Raw genomic sequence first — 19,420 nt, 5'->3', positions numbered from 1 at the left:
CTTTTCAAATATCTGTTTGCAATTATTTGTACTGTAGTCTATTTGTGTTATGTTGAAAGTACTGCGGCATTATACTTACCAGCAACAGGCCCGCGCAAATACATTCTTATTATTACAAATCAAGTCTTATTGTTACACAACAATAAATGAAGCAATTCACGATAGAACATTCAAACTGGGGTGATAGTGGGTGATTACTTTTATATAAAAAGCTTTTACGCCCTTTGTGATAAACAAGTGATTTCCGACCCGTGTTCCACGGAACATCAGTGAAACTAATTAATTTCTCGCGGAACACCTGACGATCATCACGGAACACTGGTGTTCCGCGAAACACCGGTTGAAAAACACTGCTCTAAGCTATAGTTCTCGCGTATATTCATCCATGTTACGTGGTCTTTTCTTATTTTCGTTAAGGGCGTAATTGTATCTAACTGGTTGTATAGAAAATTAAAGTCGCCTCCGATCACTACTTTAGTGGTTGGTTTGACATTTCGGAGATTTTTCATTAGAGTATGCAGTAGTTCGTTTCTCATGTTCGCATCTATTTGGCTCGATCCAGCCTTTAAATAAATGTTGTATATTGTTCTGTTTTTCCGTCCTTTACCAGATCAATACTTATTTTATTTAGGTGATTTTCTACTTTTATTTTGTGTTTTGTTTCATCTTGCGGTAGGTTTTTGGTTATAATCGCTGTTCCTGCGTAAATATGTCCGCGATGGCGTTATGATAAATACACAACTTTTGTTTGTTTGCCCATTGTTCTAATTTACCAAAGTTATATCGGTGTGTTTCCTGCACTAGTATGACTCAGGGCTGCCAGATGGTCAAAACACTTGACGGCCAATTTTTTTTTCCCTTACGGCCAAAATTCGGCCAAATCACGTTTTTGATATTTTTTCTCTCTTACGGCCAAAATTCGGCCAAATCACGTTATAAGTTTGATAATTTCTACAGAAACGACTATATAGCCGGAAATAAATTATGCTTATCAGTGGTTTCAAAACCGGTTATGTTGCTAAAGCATTACGATTGCAGCATAATTCTTTACCAACTCAGTCAAGATTAGTTTATGACGTAACAATTTTTCGGAGACATATTTATGACAACACAATCGTCCACAATCTGTTGATAACCTGAAACCAGCAATGCCTTTTGTGTATTTATATAGTACCAAGTGAAATTCGGCCAAATTCGGCCAAATATCTGCCTTACGGCCAAACGATTTTTTCGCGGCCAGGCCGATTTTCAAACGGCCAAAATTCTAGAATTTGGCCGTGAAGACGGCCAAATGGCAACCCTGGTATGACTACCGCGTTTTCGTTTTGTGTGATTTTTTCTATGTTTCTTTCAAGCCCGTTTATATTTATAGAAATTCCGGAGTCATATCGGGTGGGGTTTAATCAATAAAAAAGTTAACGGAAGAAAGAAGGGGGGAGGTGTTGGTTGTTCAAAAACTAGTGCTTTTGGTTTTTCTTTCTTTGTTGCTTGCTGGTTGACCCGGAACTGGATTTTGATGTGTTGCTTTTTCGTCTCTTGTTCTCTCTTTCTCTATTGTTATCAAATTTTCTGTTTTCCCTAATCAGTGCTTCTCTTTCTGCTGTCTTTCTTCTTTCAAGTGGGGACTTTATCGGAGTCTCCACGCCGCTGTTGTTTGGGGATTGAAACACCATCGACGGAATACGGGGTGAGCCGGCGAGGCTGGACTCGTCTGAACCAGTCGGTGGGGATTGAGACGGGGAAAGGGAAACCGGGACATGCTCTGCTATGCCACGGCAGGTCTTGTAGTGCGCCGAGACTTGGAGGAGGGAGCTAGTGGGGGCGTCTACGGCGCACCTGCACTTGCCACAGATGGTATTATACGTGAGTTTGCTCCGATGGTGACAATTGCGAATTTGATGTTCAAGGGCTTGGGCCCTGGCATAGCCATCACTACTTTTCAGGCAATCCGACACGGGGCATTTATATACGGTGGACGCCCCGGAGTACACTACGGTGGTGTTAAGGGGGCTGGAGCTGACCGTACTCCGGGGGGGGCCTAGGGCCCGAGTCCACCGCAAAGCTGGATGGTGTGAGTGTCGGACCAGCTAGATGCTGCTGGTAGTGATGTGTTCTGGCAGCAACTAAGGACGGCCAACGACTATTACACATTGGACAGCGGAAATCGTCGGGGGGCGCAATAGAGCAGGCAGTCGTGGAGGAAGCGGTGCAACTCCGGAAGTGGTCCCTCATTTTATTGAGAGACCACTGTGACCCGAGCTGGAGATCGCATTTGCTACAGGTCACTGTCATGCTCCCTAGCGCCAACCGGTGGACATTAGAAATGTGCCGGTGGACGCTCTGGATCAAGCCGGAGCGCACCACGCTGCACTCGTAGTGCGTCTCGCGGGGGCCACAAAAATATACCAACATGGGTGGGGCTCTCGATCGTTGAGTGGCATCCTGAGATTCCGTGCGTGTGTGCGATCGTCGAAGGCGAGACCTCCGCAGTTCGGGTTGAGATGACATGATATGAAAAACAACAGGTGGTGATGATTAGAAAATAGCTAGAGATTGTGGTCCTTGGACACAAATAAAATATATAAAAACAGTGAATTAATGCTAATGTTCTTACGCGGTTGGCACTCTTAATCACTTCTCGGTAAAAGGATGTGTATTGTGGTGACAAGTAAAAGATATGTAGTTGTTTTCAATTATTGTGTGAGTTATGTTGTCGTGGTTTGCTAATCCTTTATTAATAATAATTGCTGTGCCAGCGTGTATTCGTTTTTGGTTTACATCTGTGATCTTCGCATTTGTGTATATCTGGTAGTTGTGGTCGTTTGTCCATTTTGTTATGTGGTATAGGTCTATTTTGTGTGTTTCTTGTATTGGCATTATTTATGTTTTCTCTTTTTCGTTTAGACGGCTTAAGTGGTTTAGGTTCCTATTTAGGCCATTTCTGTTTATAGATAGAATATTCAAGTCTCGGGCCGACATTGGAGATAGGATAACCTGGGGCTGAAGATTTTGAGCATTTTTGGGTGTCTCATACGTCGTGTTTTCCGAATCTGTATTTGTCATAATTTGTAACTCTCCCGAGTGGGTAGATTTTGCCGGTTCTTCTGTTTTCTCAACTTCTTCTATTCTTTCTTTATCTACGTTTTCTTTCTCTTTATCAGCTCCGTTTTCTTCTTCCTCTACGTCTGATGGTACTTTATGTGGTTAAATTTTTCCATGGATTTGGTTGAATATTGGGGATAAATCTTGCACCGGAGTTGTTATTCCTTTCCCCTCGGGGGTCGACTTTTTTGGAAAGGGTGGAAAAACGTATTCGTAAGAAGGTTTTGTCTGGTTGTGTATTTTGCTTATCTTGGAGGCCTCTGGGCACCATTTCCCCCTATGTCCCCTTTCGCCGCATATGGGGCAGATAAAAATGAAAAAAAAATTTTCTGGATTTTTTCCTACCGTTTTTAGCAGGCCATTCAAATTAGTTTGTTCACCACATGACGTCACAAACGGACCCAGAACCAACCCCCGATACGACTTCTCCTAACCGTAACAGGCGAATCCCCCCCGTAGAAACTTCGTCTCTACCTTACATTTTGCTCTACATCAGAGGATTAGTAAAAGATGGGGATAGCGCGAACGCAGTCCCGACTAGCAGAAATTGTACGGCCGAGTTACACACATTTGGGATAATCGTAAGGGTCAGCTAAGCCTAAGTGCAATGGCTAAGCCTCGCCCTGGGCCCACCGCCGGCCTTTTTTTTTTCCACGGCTCAGAGAGTGTGATATCTAAAATCAAATATAGATGTCACGGTTTTTATCACTGCCGTCCTACATGGCGCAAAGCGACAGAACGAAAGGGACATCAAAGTAAAAACTGTGACGCTCTCAGTTTCGTTAAAGTTATATTTCGTAACTTAGTTTTCTTATTGTTTTTGTAATAAAGTTTGTTGATGAGTTGTTTCGTTTTCTGTATATTCGTTGACATAATCTAGATGTTGTTTTTCTTTAATTATCACTGTTTTGAAGATTGCAATTGTTTTGATTAAGATCAGTGGCGTATTTTTTGTATAGAACGGCTAGTCTATCGTCTTGTATCTTTAGTCCGTAAGTTGTGTAGATGTATATTTTTATTTTGTTTTTAATTGCTTGTGTGACGTTACACTCTGACAGGAGGTGTTCGATATCATCTTTGTTTTCCCTACAGTTTACAATAGTTTAATCGTATCCTTCCATTTTTTAGTTGGTGCATGTTATGTTTCTGTTTAAATCTGCCCCATTTGTATCCATTTTGTGCCGTGATGTATGATATTTGCCTCTTGTTGTTGGTGAAGAATGCCTTTTGTTTTTTAATTTTGCATATTACATTGATCCAATTAAATTGTGGATTTTCTGTGGGACTTGGTAATCAATTCAAAGTAAAAATGTCTTAATTTTGCTTGTTTCCAGTTTATTTCGTTATTTTGTTCGTCAAGTGTTTCAAACGTGTTTATAATAGTTTGCCATTCTTTGTTTGGTTTCCAGGCGTTTGGTTTACTATTGTCGTATAATGTTGGTCGAATGTGTTCCTTTTTTATTCCAATATTATATTGGCCCCAGGTTTTCCATATTTCGTCAAGGTTTTCGAAGTTTATCATATCTCTTAATTTTTCCATGTGTGTCGCTTTTATTTTTGTTTCAATATCGGGCATTTTGATGCCTCCTTGTTTGTATTCCGCCAGTAATTTATTTCTTTTTATTGGTTCAATAATTTTTGGATGCCATAGAAAGTTAAAGAGTTGCCTATTGATGTTTTTTATGTTTTCTTGTGTAGGTTGAGATGTACGCGCAATAAATAATATTTTCGGAATGATGAGTGTGTTAATTATTGTTATTCGGCCAAATAGTGTGAGATTTCTGTTTTCATAACTACATATTATTTTCCTTGTATAATCTTGTATCGTTTTCCAGTTTTGAGTGTTATGATTTCCACTTTCTTTGTATGTCACACCTTAAGATCTTTGTTTAACACACTTACGTAGACAACCCGGGTGACACGAACGTGGATGTTTTGGAAAGGAAAAAGGCATGTCCTTTTTTCTCGTCACTCTCTCTCTCACGCACATTCATGCGGTGGAGTTCTTTGGCGGCAACTTGCAGGTTGTGGCGTCTGAGTTGGTGTTTTGCCATTAATAATGTTGAATTTGTTATATAAATCTCAAATTTCTGAGATTTTGAAACACAGGTTAGAAAATAGGACTTACAACTACCATTTAAAACCTTTGTGAATGCATTTTCTTTTCCAAACCACTTCATTGATTCTTTAAAACCGCAATATATCAAAACAGCTGTAAACATTAACACTAGATTTTCAATTCAACATCATTAATGGCAAAACACCAACTCAGACGCCACAACCTGCAAGTTGCCGCCAAAGAACTCCACCGCATGAATGTGCGTGAGAGAGAGAGTGACGAGAAAAAAGGACATGCCTTTTTCCTTTCCAAAACATCCACGATCGTGTCACCCGGGTTGTCTACGTAAGTGTGTTAAACAAGATCTTTAATTCATGTTTGCAGTACTGGGGAAAATGTCGGTAAATATTTTTTTCAAATTATTTGTAACACAAAATATTTCAGTTTTAGCCTTGTTTATTTTTTGTCCCGATACACTTTCGAATTCGTTTAGTACTTTGAAAATTGTTTTAATTTCATTGATTTTTGTGACAAGAAAAGTGGTATCGTTTGCATATAGCTGTATATTTTTAGCACGTTTTTTCGATATTTGAAGGTTTCACTTACAATAATGTACAGGAGCATGCTTAGCCCGCATCCTTGTCTGACACCTCTTTTAATTTCATTTTTTTTTTCAGATAAAAGTCCATTTATAATAATTTGGCTCATAATGTTGTTATATGGTGGTTAACTGTATCAAAGGGTTTTTCAAAATATGTCAATACTATCGCTAGTTCGGTATTGTATTCTTTTGTAATTTCTATGGCTGCGTTTATGTTGTAGTGAATATGTTGTATCTGTCTTTTTGTTAAGCCGCATTTTTGTTCCAGAGATATTTTTTGGTTTAGTTCAAATTGTAATCTTTTCGCTATTGTCTTACTAATTATTTTATAATCTGCATTTAGAAGAGAAATTGGCCTGTAATTTTCTATTTTCGTTTTATCCTTTCTCTTTGGAATTATTTTCACTATTGCGTTTTTCATTTCATTTGTAAGTTGTTGTTGTTGTTGTAAAAAGATATTGGTGAAAATCGTCTTTTAAAGTCGACCAGAAAAACTGAAGCGTTTTTGTTCATAGTGTGAACTGCGTTTTCTAATTTTTCTATACTAGGGTAAGCACTAAAATCTTGTGTGTCTACATTTCTAAATCCTTAAGAGATCTTGCTGCTTTGTGTCACTTTTTAGTTCAACATTCCACAGCTTTAAGTAGAAGAGTGTTACTTCTTTTATTATTTCGTCTTTATCGGTTTGTAGTTGGCCGTTTATTTGAAGAGCTCGAAGGGCATTACTTTCTTGTTTTTATCTTGAAGAAAGATTTGTCGGGTTTCTCTTCTGTTGTTCTTTCTTTTATTCGTGCCCTCACTTTGGCGCCTTTGCATTTTTCGTGTTCGTTTCTCTTGATTTTCTTCTTTGCTTCGAGATATTTCAAGATTGTCTTTGTCAAGTTTCTCAAGTAATCCGTTCATTTCTTTCTTATTTCTTCAAGTGGGCTTTACCAAATTCACAACTTTGCGGCCGAAACATGTGGTGTTACCTGGCAGCAGCGGAACACACAATGTGTGTGTGTGGTTCATCCAACAAAACGTAAAGCTTATGTTGGAGGGGACAAAAATTGCTCTGCCAAAAATTATTGAAATTGAAAGTTTTACAAGAAGTTGTACTTACCATCATTTTTTAAGTTTTCTTAGATGTAATCCCAGTAAACCAGATTGCTTTTTAAATGACTGTGACGAGTGTCATCCAAAAATGCAGCATTCAAAAAATAATATTGAAGATTATTTGGATGAAAACTTTATCAATCATAGCAATCAACTGACCGAACAACTTTAGGAACAATTACCAAATCAACAGAAGACTTGAAGGAAAATTTTGCTCACAAACTTCAGCAGCTACAGAGGCATGACTTCATTGCCCAACAACAGGTCAGTTACTTACAGCACTTGAAAGAAACCATTAGCTCTGATTCTGCAATTGTTATTGGTGATTTTCCAGAAAATTATTCATTTGTGTTACAAGATGCAACAGCCAGGCCAATATACATCCCTTTGTCTTTAATGCATTTTAACTTTGTGATAATTTCCGATTGCTTAAAACATGACACAACAGCAGTGCATTGTTTTCAGAAACGCCTGGTACAATTCCTTCAAAGCTTCTACAAAATTTCCATAAAACAACTTCACTACAAAATAAGAAAAACTTCATTAATTTGATCTATCACAAGAAAGTCTTTAAAGTTGAAGCAGAGTGGAACTTTTTTTGCCACATCTCATGGAAAAGGACCATGTGAAACGCCTAGCAGCTAGAGCCAGCTTACGGAGGCCCTATGAGCAACAAATCCAACTTTATGAATTCCTAAAGTATCATTTGCTTCGTGCCGGAGCACACTATCTGGGAGACCGCTTTCAACTGGCCCTGCCAATTAGTGGCACCCAAAAGTTTCATTCCTACGTGCCAGTGTATGAGAAAATAAGTCATATTCGCAATCACGTGGCTTCGAGTCGACTTGGTCATGTAAACAGGGTTAGTGATACAATTCACCCTAGCACAGGCAAGAAAGCTGCTTAATAGGTATTTTGTGTAACTTTTTGCCTAGCGTTATACCAGTCCTATGTACAAAACGTTGTGCACAATTGGGTTTTTGATGTTTCACCAAGTTCTGGATTTTCAACGGAACCGCTAGACTCGAGCTTTAGCAGGATTTATGATTTCGCGATTACGGGAATAGACATCAATCTTGATACTTTGATTAACGAGGGTAATTTATATCACAGCAACCGAAAGCAAAGAAATAAAATAAGAGTAAATTGATCCGTGTCAAGTGTCTCGTGTAAAAACAAAGTGGCACGCTTTTATCAAAGGCGCATGATCTGTGTGTATGGTGAAATGATTGCTTTTAAGGTTGGACCGAAAAAATTGAAGACCGAAACGTAAAGCCAAAAGCTCCCTGACAAAAGTAGAATAGCATCTTTGTGACTTATTGAAAGCTTGACTGAAATAACCAAGAGAACCCATTTCATTATCATCAGTGAATTGAAAAAGGACCGCACCCGCTTTATCGAATGCACCAGTTGCTATATGCAGCATGCGTGAGGGATCATATGAGCGAATAGTCACCGCGCCCATCAGGGCCGCCCTAGAAATTATACTAACGTACACTCTGATTTTTCATTTCCCCCGTATCATTTGTATTGGTATTGATGCGGACTGGGGAATGCAAGGAAAAATAGCGGGAGACAACTTCGTACGTACATTGTGAAACCTGTTGTACGTCAGTTTAAGAAATTCATTGCGTTCAACGTACACGCTAGTTTTTGTGTACACTTGCCAGGGCCACAAGTTAAGAAATTCGTGGCGTTCAACGTACACACTGTTTTTTTTGTGCACAGTTGCAATGAATTTAAGTTAGAAAATCATTGCGTTCAACGTACTCTCTGGTTTTTGTGTACAGCTGTAAGGGCTTTATGAAATCCATTGTGTTTGACGACAACTGCATTATTCGTGGACAATGCTATGTGCTTTTAGTCCAGAAACGCATTAGGATTAACTTCTGCTGTAATATATGTGTACAGTTGCAATGGTTTTGAGTTAATAAATTCGTTGCGTTCAACGTACACGCTGGTTTTCGTATAAACTTGCAAGCGCTTTAAGTTAGAAAATCATTGCGTTCAACGTCCACTCTGGTTTTTGTGTAAAGTTGCAAGCGCTTAAGTTAGGAAATCATTGCGTTCAACGTCCACTCTGGTTTTTGTGTACAGTTATATTTTTCCTTTTAAAATGTAAACTTGGATTTTTAATTTATTCCTTTTTTTTTCAGAGAAGCGATTAGGGCAGAGTGCAACCGCCACGGTATTACGTCAATATTTGTGTTTTTGTTCTAATCATCTGTTATTAATTTTACGTGACTCTACACCTCTCGGCACCGCAAATAAGAAATAATAACTAACCAGTGATATCTTCCTTTTTCCTTTACAGTTCATATGTCATCCCACGCACGCGCGGAATCGCAGGATGCCACTCAACCATCGAGAGCCACACTATCACCATCCAGCTTTGCGGTGGACTTGGGCTCTAGCAAGACCAATGGAGTAGGGTCAGCTCCAACCCCACTGTTTATAAATGCCCTGTGTCCGATTGTCTGAAAAGTATACCCAAGCCCTTAAACATCACATTCGCAACCATCGGAGCACATTAACGTTACCATCTGTGGCAAGTCAAGTGCGCCGTAGACGCCCCCACTAGCTCCCTCCAAGTCTCGGCGCACTACAATACCTGCCGTGGCATAACAGAGCATGCCCCAGTTTCCCTTTCCCCGTCTCAATCCCCATCGACTGGTTGAGACGAGTCCTTTGGAAGAGTGGACAGCCGCCGTTAGTGCGGCGCAAAAAAAGACAAGTACGCAAACCCCGGGTTAACCACGGGGCTATGCGCCGTTCCACCGTTAACCGGAAGCATGGACACCCCAATAAGGCAAACCAAACCCCAATGACTGGGTCGCGGACGGGCTTTTTCAAGTAACGTCTGGTGGCACCTCCGGCAACCGGGTAGTACTCACCACGACACTCCACCAACTGGCCTCGGCAAGGGAAAGACCGTTGCGCTCACTCTCTATACGGTTATTCCAACCACGAAGCTAGCAGCAGTTGGGACGTTAACGACGAATTTTAGTGGCCAATTGGACCCAAGTCTCTGGGTAGACAAACTTTTTTCCAAATTCTAAGATTCCGAATTTCTTGACAGGTTGCTTAAATGGGCGTGGAGAAATGCACAGCGTTGCAACAGTCATGGCTAAGAATCAATCGCGGTTCCGAAATGTGACAAGCGCTTTTGCCCAGCAACGCTTTCCAAGTCCAGCCATTTGTCATTGAAAAAGCTGCAGGAAAGTCTTGAGGCCTACAAAGACCATAACAATAGACAGGAATTGGTCTACAAAATACATAGAGCTGATTTTGTCACAGATCTCCGTGGCTTATTGAACATGCTGTGGCCCCTGGTTGGAAGTTGACACATTACGTTCCTGCTGTTTTGTCTGCAATGCAACAGTTTAGCGCAGGAGAGATTTTCATTGTCAACATACCCTTTGCCAGAAATCGCAAAAGGCAGCTGTGATCTGGTTAAAGCTGGCTAGTTGTGAGTCGAGTTAAACCTGGACAAATCTACAGCTGTTGAAAAGTGAAGTTGTCACTGAACTTAAAATATTTTCTTCTGCTTCGCCAGATTTGCTAAATTTATTGTCAAAATGTCTGGATTTCGGGTTGCTTTTCAAAGAGATGTGTGACAGAAGACTTGAAGAAAATCATCGTGTGAATAAACGAAAGCTTGCATCTTTTGGGTTGTCCGAATTTGAAAAATGTGTTAATTTTGAAGACCAATTACCACATGTTCGTGATAAAAATTTGGAGCTTGGTTCAGGGTTTTCTGCCAGCATATATTGGAGGTTATAATCAACCTTATTTGATGTAGTTTGGGGGAATATGTTTTGCAGTAATGTTTGATTACATCAAGATGGAAGATTGCGACCTAAGGCCAAGAGTCTAAATTTTGTTCCTGAAACGTTTACACTAACCGAGGTCTTCAAAGTTTCTTTCGAAGATCTTTCTTTACTGCTTTCAACGAAAGAAAGTTTATCCACGCAGTTGCCGAGTCAGAGGGCAACAAAGATTTATTATGCTCTCAAGAGCAGAACAATGCAGTTCAGTGTGACGAGGCGTTATAGGAGATGGCTACTCTTTAAGGCAGCAAGAAACATGGAATAAGAAGGCACTCCATCCCCATATCGAAAGATCGTCGGAGCAAGCATAGGCATAGCGCTGCGTCTAAAGTGGGTACACGACTAAAAAATGAGGCCCATGTTGTAAATTTTGTGTAAATAAATTGTTGTCTAAATTTCGTGATGGCAAGTTACATAATGGAGTTTAATCATACTAATCAAGTTAAAACGTTTTTAAACACTTCGCTTGTTTTTTGATTTCATAGTTGTTTGTGGCAAGTGGTTATGTTACGTTGTAGCTGTAAGAAGAGCAAGAGTTGAGTTATCCAATTTAACGGTGTGGAAATACTCTTATCGAAAAAACTCAACACTATTCATAAGAACATACTCCTGTTTCACAACCTTTAGTTCCTTTCAAAGTCACGTCACGCCAGTATGTTCTTGAAGGTCAGGGCAAAAAGTGGATAGAGGGTTTTAATTCATGGCGAAAAGATTTGTAATCCATTTAAAAACATAATGAATTCGTTGCTGCTAGAGACTCTTTTTTACAATAAAATCAAAAGAAGAAAAAAGGGGTTTAAAAAACAATTTTTGATGCAGTGTAGGTTTACCGTTAAGAGGTCACACAGACGAGTTAAATTTTATACAGTTGCTAAAACTTACAATACACAGAGTAAGTTGAAATGGCTCAGGCCTGCAGCGTACTTATTGTTTCCCGTCGGCTGCTGTGCGTGTTTTTGCTGTTAATACTAAATTCGACTCCCGTTTAATCGGAGTTTAACACTAAATTGCGGCGAATTGACCTGAAAAGAACGTGCGAACGTAACAGCGCAATGGCGAGAATAATAGCAGGCCGAGAGAGAGAGAACGATGGCTATGAGGGCGTTTTATTACAAAGTGTCATGAAAAACGTGGTTGTCCAGCAGAGTACAGCAGCTGTTTTAAGCTCTGCAGTTCCAGTGTTGCCAGGGAAAACACGCGTGGAGCCACAGACCCGAAATTCAAAATGAAATCTTGAATGAAATTTTGCGAAAAATAGTAAAGAACATTAATAGCGCCAAGTGGTACAGCATTACTGCTGACGAGACTTCGGATATCAGCAGAAAAGAACAGTCATGGGCGTATCCAGGGGGGGTCCGAGGGGTCCGGACCCCCCCTTTTGTGAAATATTTTGGTCTGTTTTTTTACTAAACAAACGCCACTGTATTTTTTTGTCAAAATCCGCGTGAAAACCAGAAATTTCCTTTGACATTGACCTAAAAACCGCATAGCGTTGCATTCGCCATTGTTTCCAAACAGGGAGCATTGTTACCAAACATGTTGCATTGTTACGAAACAAGTGTCATTTTTCGTCAGTTCACGGACGAAACGTCGTTTTTCAGTGGCCACGTTGTAATGACAAGCGGTTTGTTTACATGCGTGAAAGCCAATTAATTTAGTTGTTAAACTTTCCATAGCGTTACACAATTGCGCAAGCCAGAAAGCCACCGTTTATGTGACGATTGGCGCGAACACCGGCGTTCGTATTTTGCGTTTCTCGCCCACAATAGTTTATTCTTAGTAGTTGGCCACCAATGATTTGTGGGTGCAATGGATAAACAAATAAAACATCATGCAAATAATACACAAATTTTCTTCAGTTTGTCGTACATTGTAGGAGAGAAATTTCTCGGAATAGCATTCTGTAACTAAATTGTGCACCACAAAAACAACATGTTGGCTTATTAAATAAATAGACTTAATTTTGACAAAATCCGGAAACTCATCCTTCTCTCCTTCATTGAGACAAATAATGTCCCTTTTATCCCATTGCACTGCACTTCTGACACAATAAACATTGAACATAATTTAAAACAGTTTTATCACAACTTACGAAACTAAAACATCTCCTTCCCTCAGCAATAGATTGGATAATTCAAAATCTGCTTCTTCAGTTCTTTCCATTGTGCGTTAACCTGGTGTTATAAGTTGGTGTACATAATGTTAACCATGCAGTGATATTAAACGCACCTGTTACATTTTGTATTCCTTTACCAAGGAAGTTTGTGACTTGTTGGTTCGTATTTAAAAGGTTTAAACATGCATGGTGTTGATGATGATAGGCCAAGGTGCAAGCAACATTCTTAAAGCTTCTGTTACACATGGCTTTTTTGAAGAAGTGGTGTTTTGCCTCTAGTCTCAGACACCACTGGTGTCGAAGTGGTCTAAGTCTTAATTATAAAATTGGTTAAAAACACTTACTGTATGATTTGTTGTGGTAAATGGACCATGTAGTGAAACTTTGGCCCCACTATCAGGGAAGAAAGAATGCCAATGTCTTCATAAGAATATTTCAAAGCCAAACAAAAATTTGCAATTTGAAGCAACAGGCACATACACTTCCACTTCAAATTACCAGCTGGTACATCCTCCCAAAGAATAAATGGTAGTAGATTGCACAAAGTTGTTGTTTGTGCAGCTGAATGTATCCAGATACTAAAGTTTTCAAAAAAAAAATTAGTTTGCACATACCACTTTGGTTGAGCTTGTGACCATTTGAATTCAATATCCGTATCAATAGGTGAGGACCTGTCTTTGTTTTCATACCCATACAGATCAATTTTTGCAAGCTGCTCATCAAACCATCTTATATTGAATAAACTCAAATCATCAATAAAGTGGCGTAACAGTAACTTGATTTCAAAGGGCACCACACCCTCAAACATAACATGCATCAAATCATGTGGCAAACATTGGCATATATTAAAGTATTTAATTTCATTTAGAATAGACAGTCGGTTAATTCCCCAAAATGTAGACCAAAAAGATGATGCACCACAGCTCAGTAACGACTGTTTTATAATGTTGCAACGATCAATATGCTTGGACAACGTCCTTGATTGAAAATCAGAGTGGCAAAACTAAAAAAGCATTAAAATCTTCAGAAAAAGTTACCATAAAATTTATCTGCACCTTTGTTGCCAGTTCATTCCCTTCAGTAGATTTGCAACAATATATGTTCAAAACATTCTTGTAGCTGAATCAACACCTTCTTTAAACCCACCAACTAAATTTTGGGCAGGTGTGTCTCCCAAAAATGCAACTGAGCAACCTTGGATATTTTTTCTTCCATCAAATTTGTCAACAACATGTTATGCTGTATACATATGTGACAGTAACCAAGCAGCAAATACACATTTCTTACCGATGAAAGAATGTTGAGATCATCAACAAACGGTTTTAAGATTTGATCAATGCCATATTTCCTAATGTAGGAAGTCTTTGCAATGGCAGATCGAAACTACATTCATTAACATCCAGTAAAAACATCCTACCATTCCAAAGATACATAGTATTGTGATTAAAATCTTCAGCCCCAGTCACAAACAAAGTTAGTACTATCCCAATGTAACAGGAGTACGTTCCTTTATATACAGCATTGTTTTTCGTCAATTACACAATAACCAACCGAAAATAAGCGAGAAAAACTTACGGTTAAATCAAAATGTTGCTTGTAGAACATATTTCTTTTTATTCCATTTGATATACCACCATTCAGATATGCCTCACTTAAACTTATTTCCAGGGATTCAATAAATGTAACGGAAGAAGAATTTACATCATCAATTGAAACATCATTCATTGAGTGCTTTGCTTTCAATGACAGCAGAAATTTTGCACACTCATCTCCGTAATTGTGATTTATAACTGTAGATTCCCAAACCAAAATTTCGTTCTTTTCGTTACTGCTTTCTATGTTTGGTCGCAACACTCATAACAAAGGCTGCGCAGTAACCTGGATTCTACTTGAATAAGGCGTGGATAATGTTTACGTCTGATAACTGTGTTTATCCCTAAAAAACTGTGTGATCTTTCGAAGTTTTGCCGGCATCTTATTGATGCAGCTTGTGAATATGATTTCGCAACGGGCAGCCTGTGCCTGCTAATAGATCGGTCGCAAAACAGTTTGGTGAGTGTACTAGAATGTTTGCAAACCGTATGTACAATTGTGTTTCTTTTTGTTTATAGAAACCGTCCCTGTTCCGTTGGTGTTGTGCTGGTCATTTTCGTTGTATTGAATACAAGTGTCTGTTGTGTTCTGCGGGCTTGGCCACTACCTAGGAGAACTGGGACGCGTTTTTAACACATTTGGGATAAAGGCCAAAACTGCTGTGTAACGTGTAACGCCGCCGATCCGTTAAAAAAGCACGTTACAATAACATTTAGCATTGCATTGCAACACAGCACATCTGCACTGTCTTCAATGTTATAAGAAGGCTGGTCTTAAACAACAAAGACTGGTTTTCAAAGGTTGTTTTGTGAAAACGTCGTAAATGTTGTTGCAAGGATTTCCATTTTGTGTACACATTATCCTGAATCTACTGTCAAAGCGATGGAAATTTACGACACTTTGACAGGGTTGCCAGAAAATTTTTTTTGTTTAGAGCCAAACAGCACAAAAAAAAGCGCCAAAACTAGTTCTGAAGGAACTAGAAAAGAGCCAATGGTTTAAATATTGCATCGTTTAACTTTCTGTTTGGCCTAACATATGTTGAACTGTATTTACAGGCAAAATACGCTCATGTGGTAGAGCAACGGTTAAACTTTTCTTTGTGTATTCGTTCTCTTGGATTATTTCCATCTTTCTAATCTTTTTGCAGAGCAGTTAGCAGCGCAAGCGTTACGCAAACTTTTACAACACTCGCAGTCTTTCAAAACTCGACAAACAAATTATGACGTCACTACCGCCACCCAGCCATAGAGTGTTGTTAACAGGATTGCCATTTAAATTTTGGAAGTGGAAATTGGTTTGGGCGCGAAAAATGCGTTAAACCAACATCGGAATTTTGTCCGTTTCTGAAATTTTCTGCTATATTGTACTAAATGCAGTATATTTTAATCCAAATCTCTAGGCACACAAAACCTGTAACAAAAAAATCCCGCCAGTGATGGCAGTAGATATGCATCAACCAACAACATAACATAACAGTAAAAGTAATAACGCTAACGAAACATAAAGAATCATAAAGAATGCGTGCAGAAATACGACACAATAATAGTCTACATCACAAAAATAAATTTTCTCCGATGTGAAATCCTGCAACATTCTTGCAGATGGAGCAAAATCTTTGCAACATTTGTTAGAGATTATAAGATCTGTCCTAATCATCCTGTTTCTGGCCTTTGTTTTGACCGACGTCACAAGGGAGAATATCCTCTCCACTATTGCATTACTAACAGGAGTTACGAGGCAAGTGAGGGCAAACGTTGCAAGTTCTTTGAATGACTGATGTTGGAGAACACCAATCCAAAACTCTTCACTATCTGTGGGAAGTTCTTTTTCAAAAATGTGTTCCTGTCCCCAGTCAACGAAAGGCAATTTTCTATATTGTTCCTCGATGATGGCAATGTTATTTTCTGCAAGGTGCAGAAATGGCAGGTCGGAAAACGCAGGTCTCGAAAGTTGATTTAACAAAATAATTCGGCTCAATTTCGATAGATTCCGAAACGTATCTCTCGCTACGGGAAGTCTAGAGATCACTTGGGCAAGAGCTTCTCCTAACATGCACACACATCGTTCCTTAACATTCTGAATTTCAAGGTGAGCCTCTCTTCTGTTGTTTTGCTGAAGAAATTTACTGCATTCTGTCAAGAACTTGATTCCAAGATCAACTTGGTGAATGTTCTTTTTTTGTCCATCAACATCATACAATCTGTTCTGCAGACTTTTATGGTGCAAAAATAATTCATGATACAATTCATGAGGGTCAGAAAAAGGCTGTTCAGTCTTTCAAATTCTTGTACAATGGGAGTACTAAATACAAAGAACAAGTAATTTTTGGAGTCTGATAACATTTCTTTGAGCAGTCTTGCTTTGTATTTCGTGTCAAATGTGGATTGGGCCGATTCTGCACAAGTAAAATAGGCGTTTAGCTCTTCCCAGTTGACTAAAACATTAAACATGACCTTCCCCCGCACAAGCCATCTAGTAGATGATGGTTTTTCAAATGGAAGAGGGGCGATTCGTGGTTGTTCAAATTGTGTCGCTGTGTTCATCAATTTAAACAACTCTTTGTATGCGTCTCGTCTTAAATTACTGTTGCGAAACCAATGTGGTATTTCCGAAAGCAAAAATCCAATATTTGATGGAAGCTTGGATACAGCATATTGAATTGAAAGTGCAAGGGAATGACATATGCATTTGAGCTGAACGCATAATGGAGATACTTCTTTCAATCTAGACCATACAGAATTGTTGCATCCCACCATGTTAGATGCACCATCTGATGCAAAACCAATACAATTAGAAAGGTTTTGGCCATATTTTTTGATTTCGTCATTGATTAAATTGAATATATTTTCCTCTGTAGCCTCTTGGACGGGAATCAAACCCAAAAACCCAGTCAAAATTTTTTTCTGCTTTTCACTTAAAAATCTAACTAAAATACACAGGTGCTTTTGAGTGGAAACATCAGTGGATTCATCTATAAGAATAGCAAATTTTTTACATCTAAAGTCATCGATAAGGTCAGTTTTTAGTCCAGGTGAAATGATGTTCTTGATCAAACAAGAACATTTGGTTCTGTGTAGCTTAATGTGTCCCAGGGTACTTCCTTGGCCATATTTAGCAATAATTTCACCAAGATGGTCAATTGTGCGTATCGCACAATGACACGTCATACTTACAGCAATTTTAAGTTCCGCTTCTTTGACTTTGGCGTTATTTTGTCCGGCACCCCATTTTACATCAATTCGTGTCTGCTGTTTTGACGGAGTTTTCATTTTGTGCTTTTCTGAACTCTCATGACGTGAGAGGTTGCAAAGCCTTGGTATTATTGTGCAGCGGCAAAGTTTACAATAAGCTGTCTCCGATCCATCTTCTGCTTTTTTGCACCATACATACTTTTTTCCCAGTTGCTGTTGTATTTTCTGTTGCTGTCATATTGGGCTTTCCATTTTTTAGAAGACATTACTTTAAGTAAATCTAATGACTTTATTATGAGTATTTTAGGAACTGTCGTCGTACTTTTCAGGCTGAAGAAGAATCGCCTTTTTGGCGGGAATTTAATTTTGCGGCCGACCAAACATAGAATTCTTACAATATTTTGCTTTGAGTGGTTTTCTGTAAGAAGATGTTTTGTGTACCCTAATTCGTGTTTTGTATGTAACTGACACGGGCGTGTATTAAATTTAAACGAAATTGCGCTTTTTCAAATACATTTTGGTTTTATTATAATCTATTCAGTCCTTTGCTTTGAAACAAAAATGGACGCGATAGCGAATTGAATGTCCTTGCTTGTCTTGATTGTGCCGCCAAATTTTTCGATCAGCTGATTGGCAAACGGCTTCTGAACAAGCTTGGGCTGTGAAGCGTGACGTTTTTTCCGAAAATGGCGGAAACAGGGAAAGAAGCAAAACCGCTTCGTCGCGAACGAACCCGGGCAACTTCCGGACGCAAAGCCAGCAGGAAAAACGCCAGAAAGGAGTCAAATAAGCCAAACCAAATTTTGGGCGCCAGACAAAAAATAAAAAAGCCAAATTTGAGTAATTTGGCAACCCTGCATGTTGATAGTATTTTTCTGACAGCAATGTATCAAACAGACAAATAGAGCATTTATAAATTGTCATCGTTCTCGACGCACCAGGCAAGAGGCAATGTACATGCACTCTCAAGGGAATATAGCGTTGCGATATCGGCAAACAGTCATCGCGTCGCCGCATCACGAAAAACGCGCAATCCGAATCACGGGAACCCATTATTAGACAAAAAATAATTCAATATTTTAATATGTGTCTACTGTGTAGACTAGGTTTTGCATGGGCCACACCTGAAATTACTTCGGCGGGAAACTTTATCGAGGCGTTTCAAAGGAAGGTGAGCGTATTTACTCTGAGGGTTCAGAAAACGAGGACACAGGAGTTGTGTTTGAAGGTGTGTATGTAAAGCATGGCATCTCATGTTAAGTCATGTACATTCAAATCCTGTGTTTTGTCCAGTTTAACGTCATTTATTTGTCAATTTATTGTTGTAGATAGTCTTACTTGCTGGATTGCTTTTGTTAACAGAAGTGGATAATTTTGATACGTATTGTATAGAAAGTGTTAAAATCCTGTTTATTTAATATATATAATGGAATTGATTTTTGTAATAATTTGTCTATTACAGGTTGATTAAGATTAATAGAGCCAACAGATGGTGAATTATTCAAACTATGGAGATTTTTGGAGAAACAGATTTTCACCAAAAATGCTGACAGTATTTTTATTCTGGCCAAGGTGGGTGTAACATTCATTTGCTCATCATTAATCAAACAATACTTTTTAAGATTTGTATGCATATAAAGCAGAAACTTTGTTAAAATGCCCAATTTGAAGGTTGAATGTTAATACAATTTTTAGGATTGCAGAGCATTAACATACTGAATCTTTGAATAATATATTTTGTTGCACATTACAATATAAATAGATCAAAACATGCACCAAATTCCACCACGCCTGTGAAAACCGTTGGGTTTTGTACGAACTTTAAAATGT

The 19,420-nt window shown here is 38.9% G+C and overlaps 1 protein-coding gene and 2 pseudogenes across 1 annotated transcript in view; all 3 read right to left on the bottom strand.

Annotated features, from left to right (window-relative positions):
* LOC145895017 (uncharacterized) overlaps window positions 1–877 on the bottom strand; it is a 126,163-nt gene extending 125,286 nt beyond the window's left edge. The window contains exon 1 of the mRNA XM_082983755.1: window positions 812–877. The gene's annotated coding sequence lies outside the window, so the exon portion shown is untranslated. The remainder of the gene's footprint in view (window positions 1–811) is intronic.
* A 2,735-nt stretch (window positions 878–3,612) lies between these two features.
* Window positions 3,613–3,749, bottom strand: LOC145896252 (U1 spliceosomal RNA; annotated as a pseudogene).
* A 4,056-nt stretch (window positions 3,750–7,805) lies between these two features.
* On the bottom strand, window positions 7,806–17,856 carry LOC145895536 (uncharacterized; annotated as a pseudogene).
* Between the last annotated feature and the right edge of the window lie 1,564 nt (window positions 17,857–19,420).

The sequence above is a fragment of the Ascidia mentula genome, chromosome 3, assembly GCF_947561715.1.
Source record: "Ascidia mentula chromosome 3, kaAscMent1.1, whole genome shotgun sequence".
NCBI lineage: Eukaryota > Metazoa > Chordata > Ascidiacea > Phlebobranchia > Ascidiidae > Ascidia > Ascidia mentula.
The sequence above is the reverse complement of the archived record's forward strand: the minus strand, read 5'-3'. Positions and strand labels throughout refer to the sequence as shown.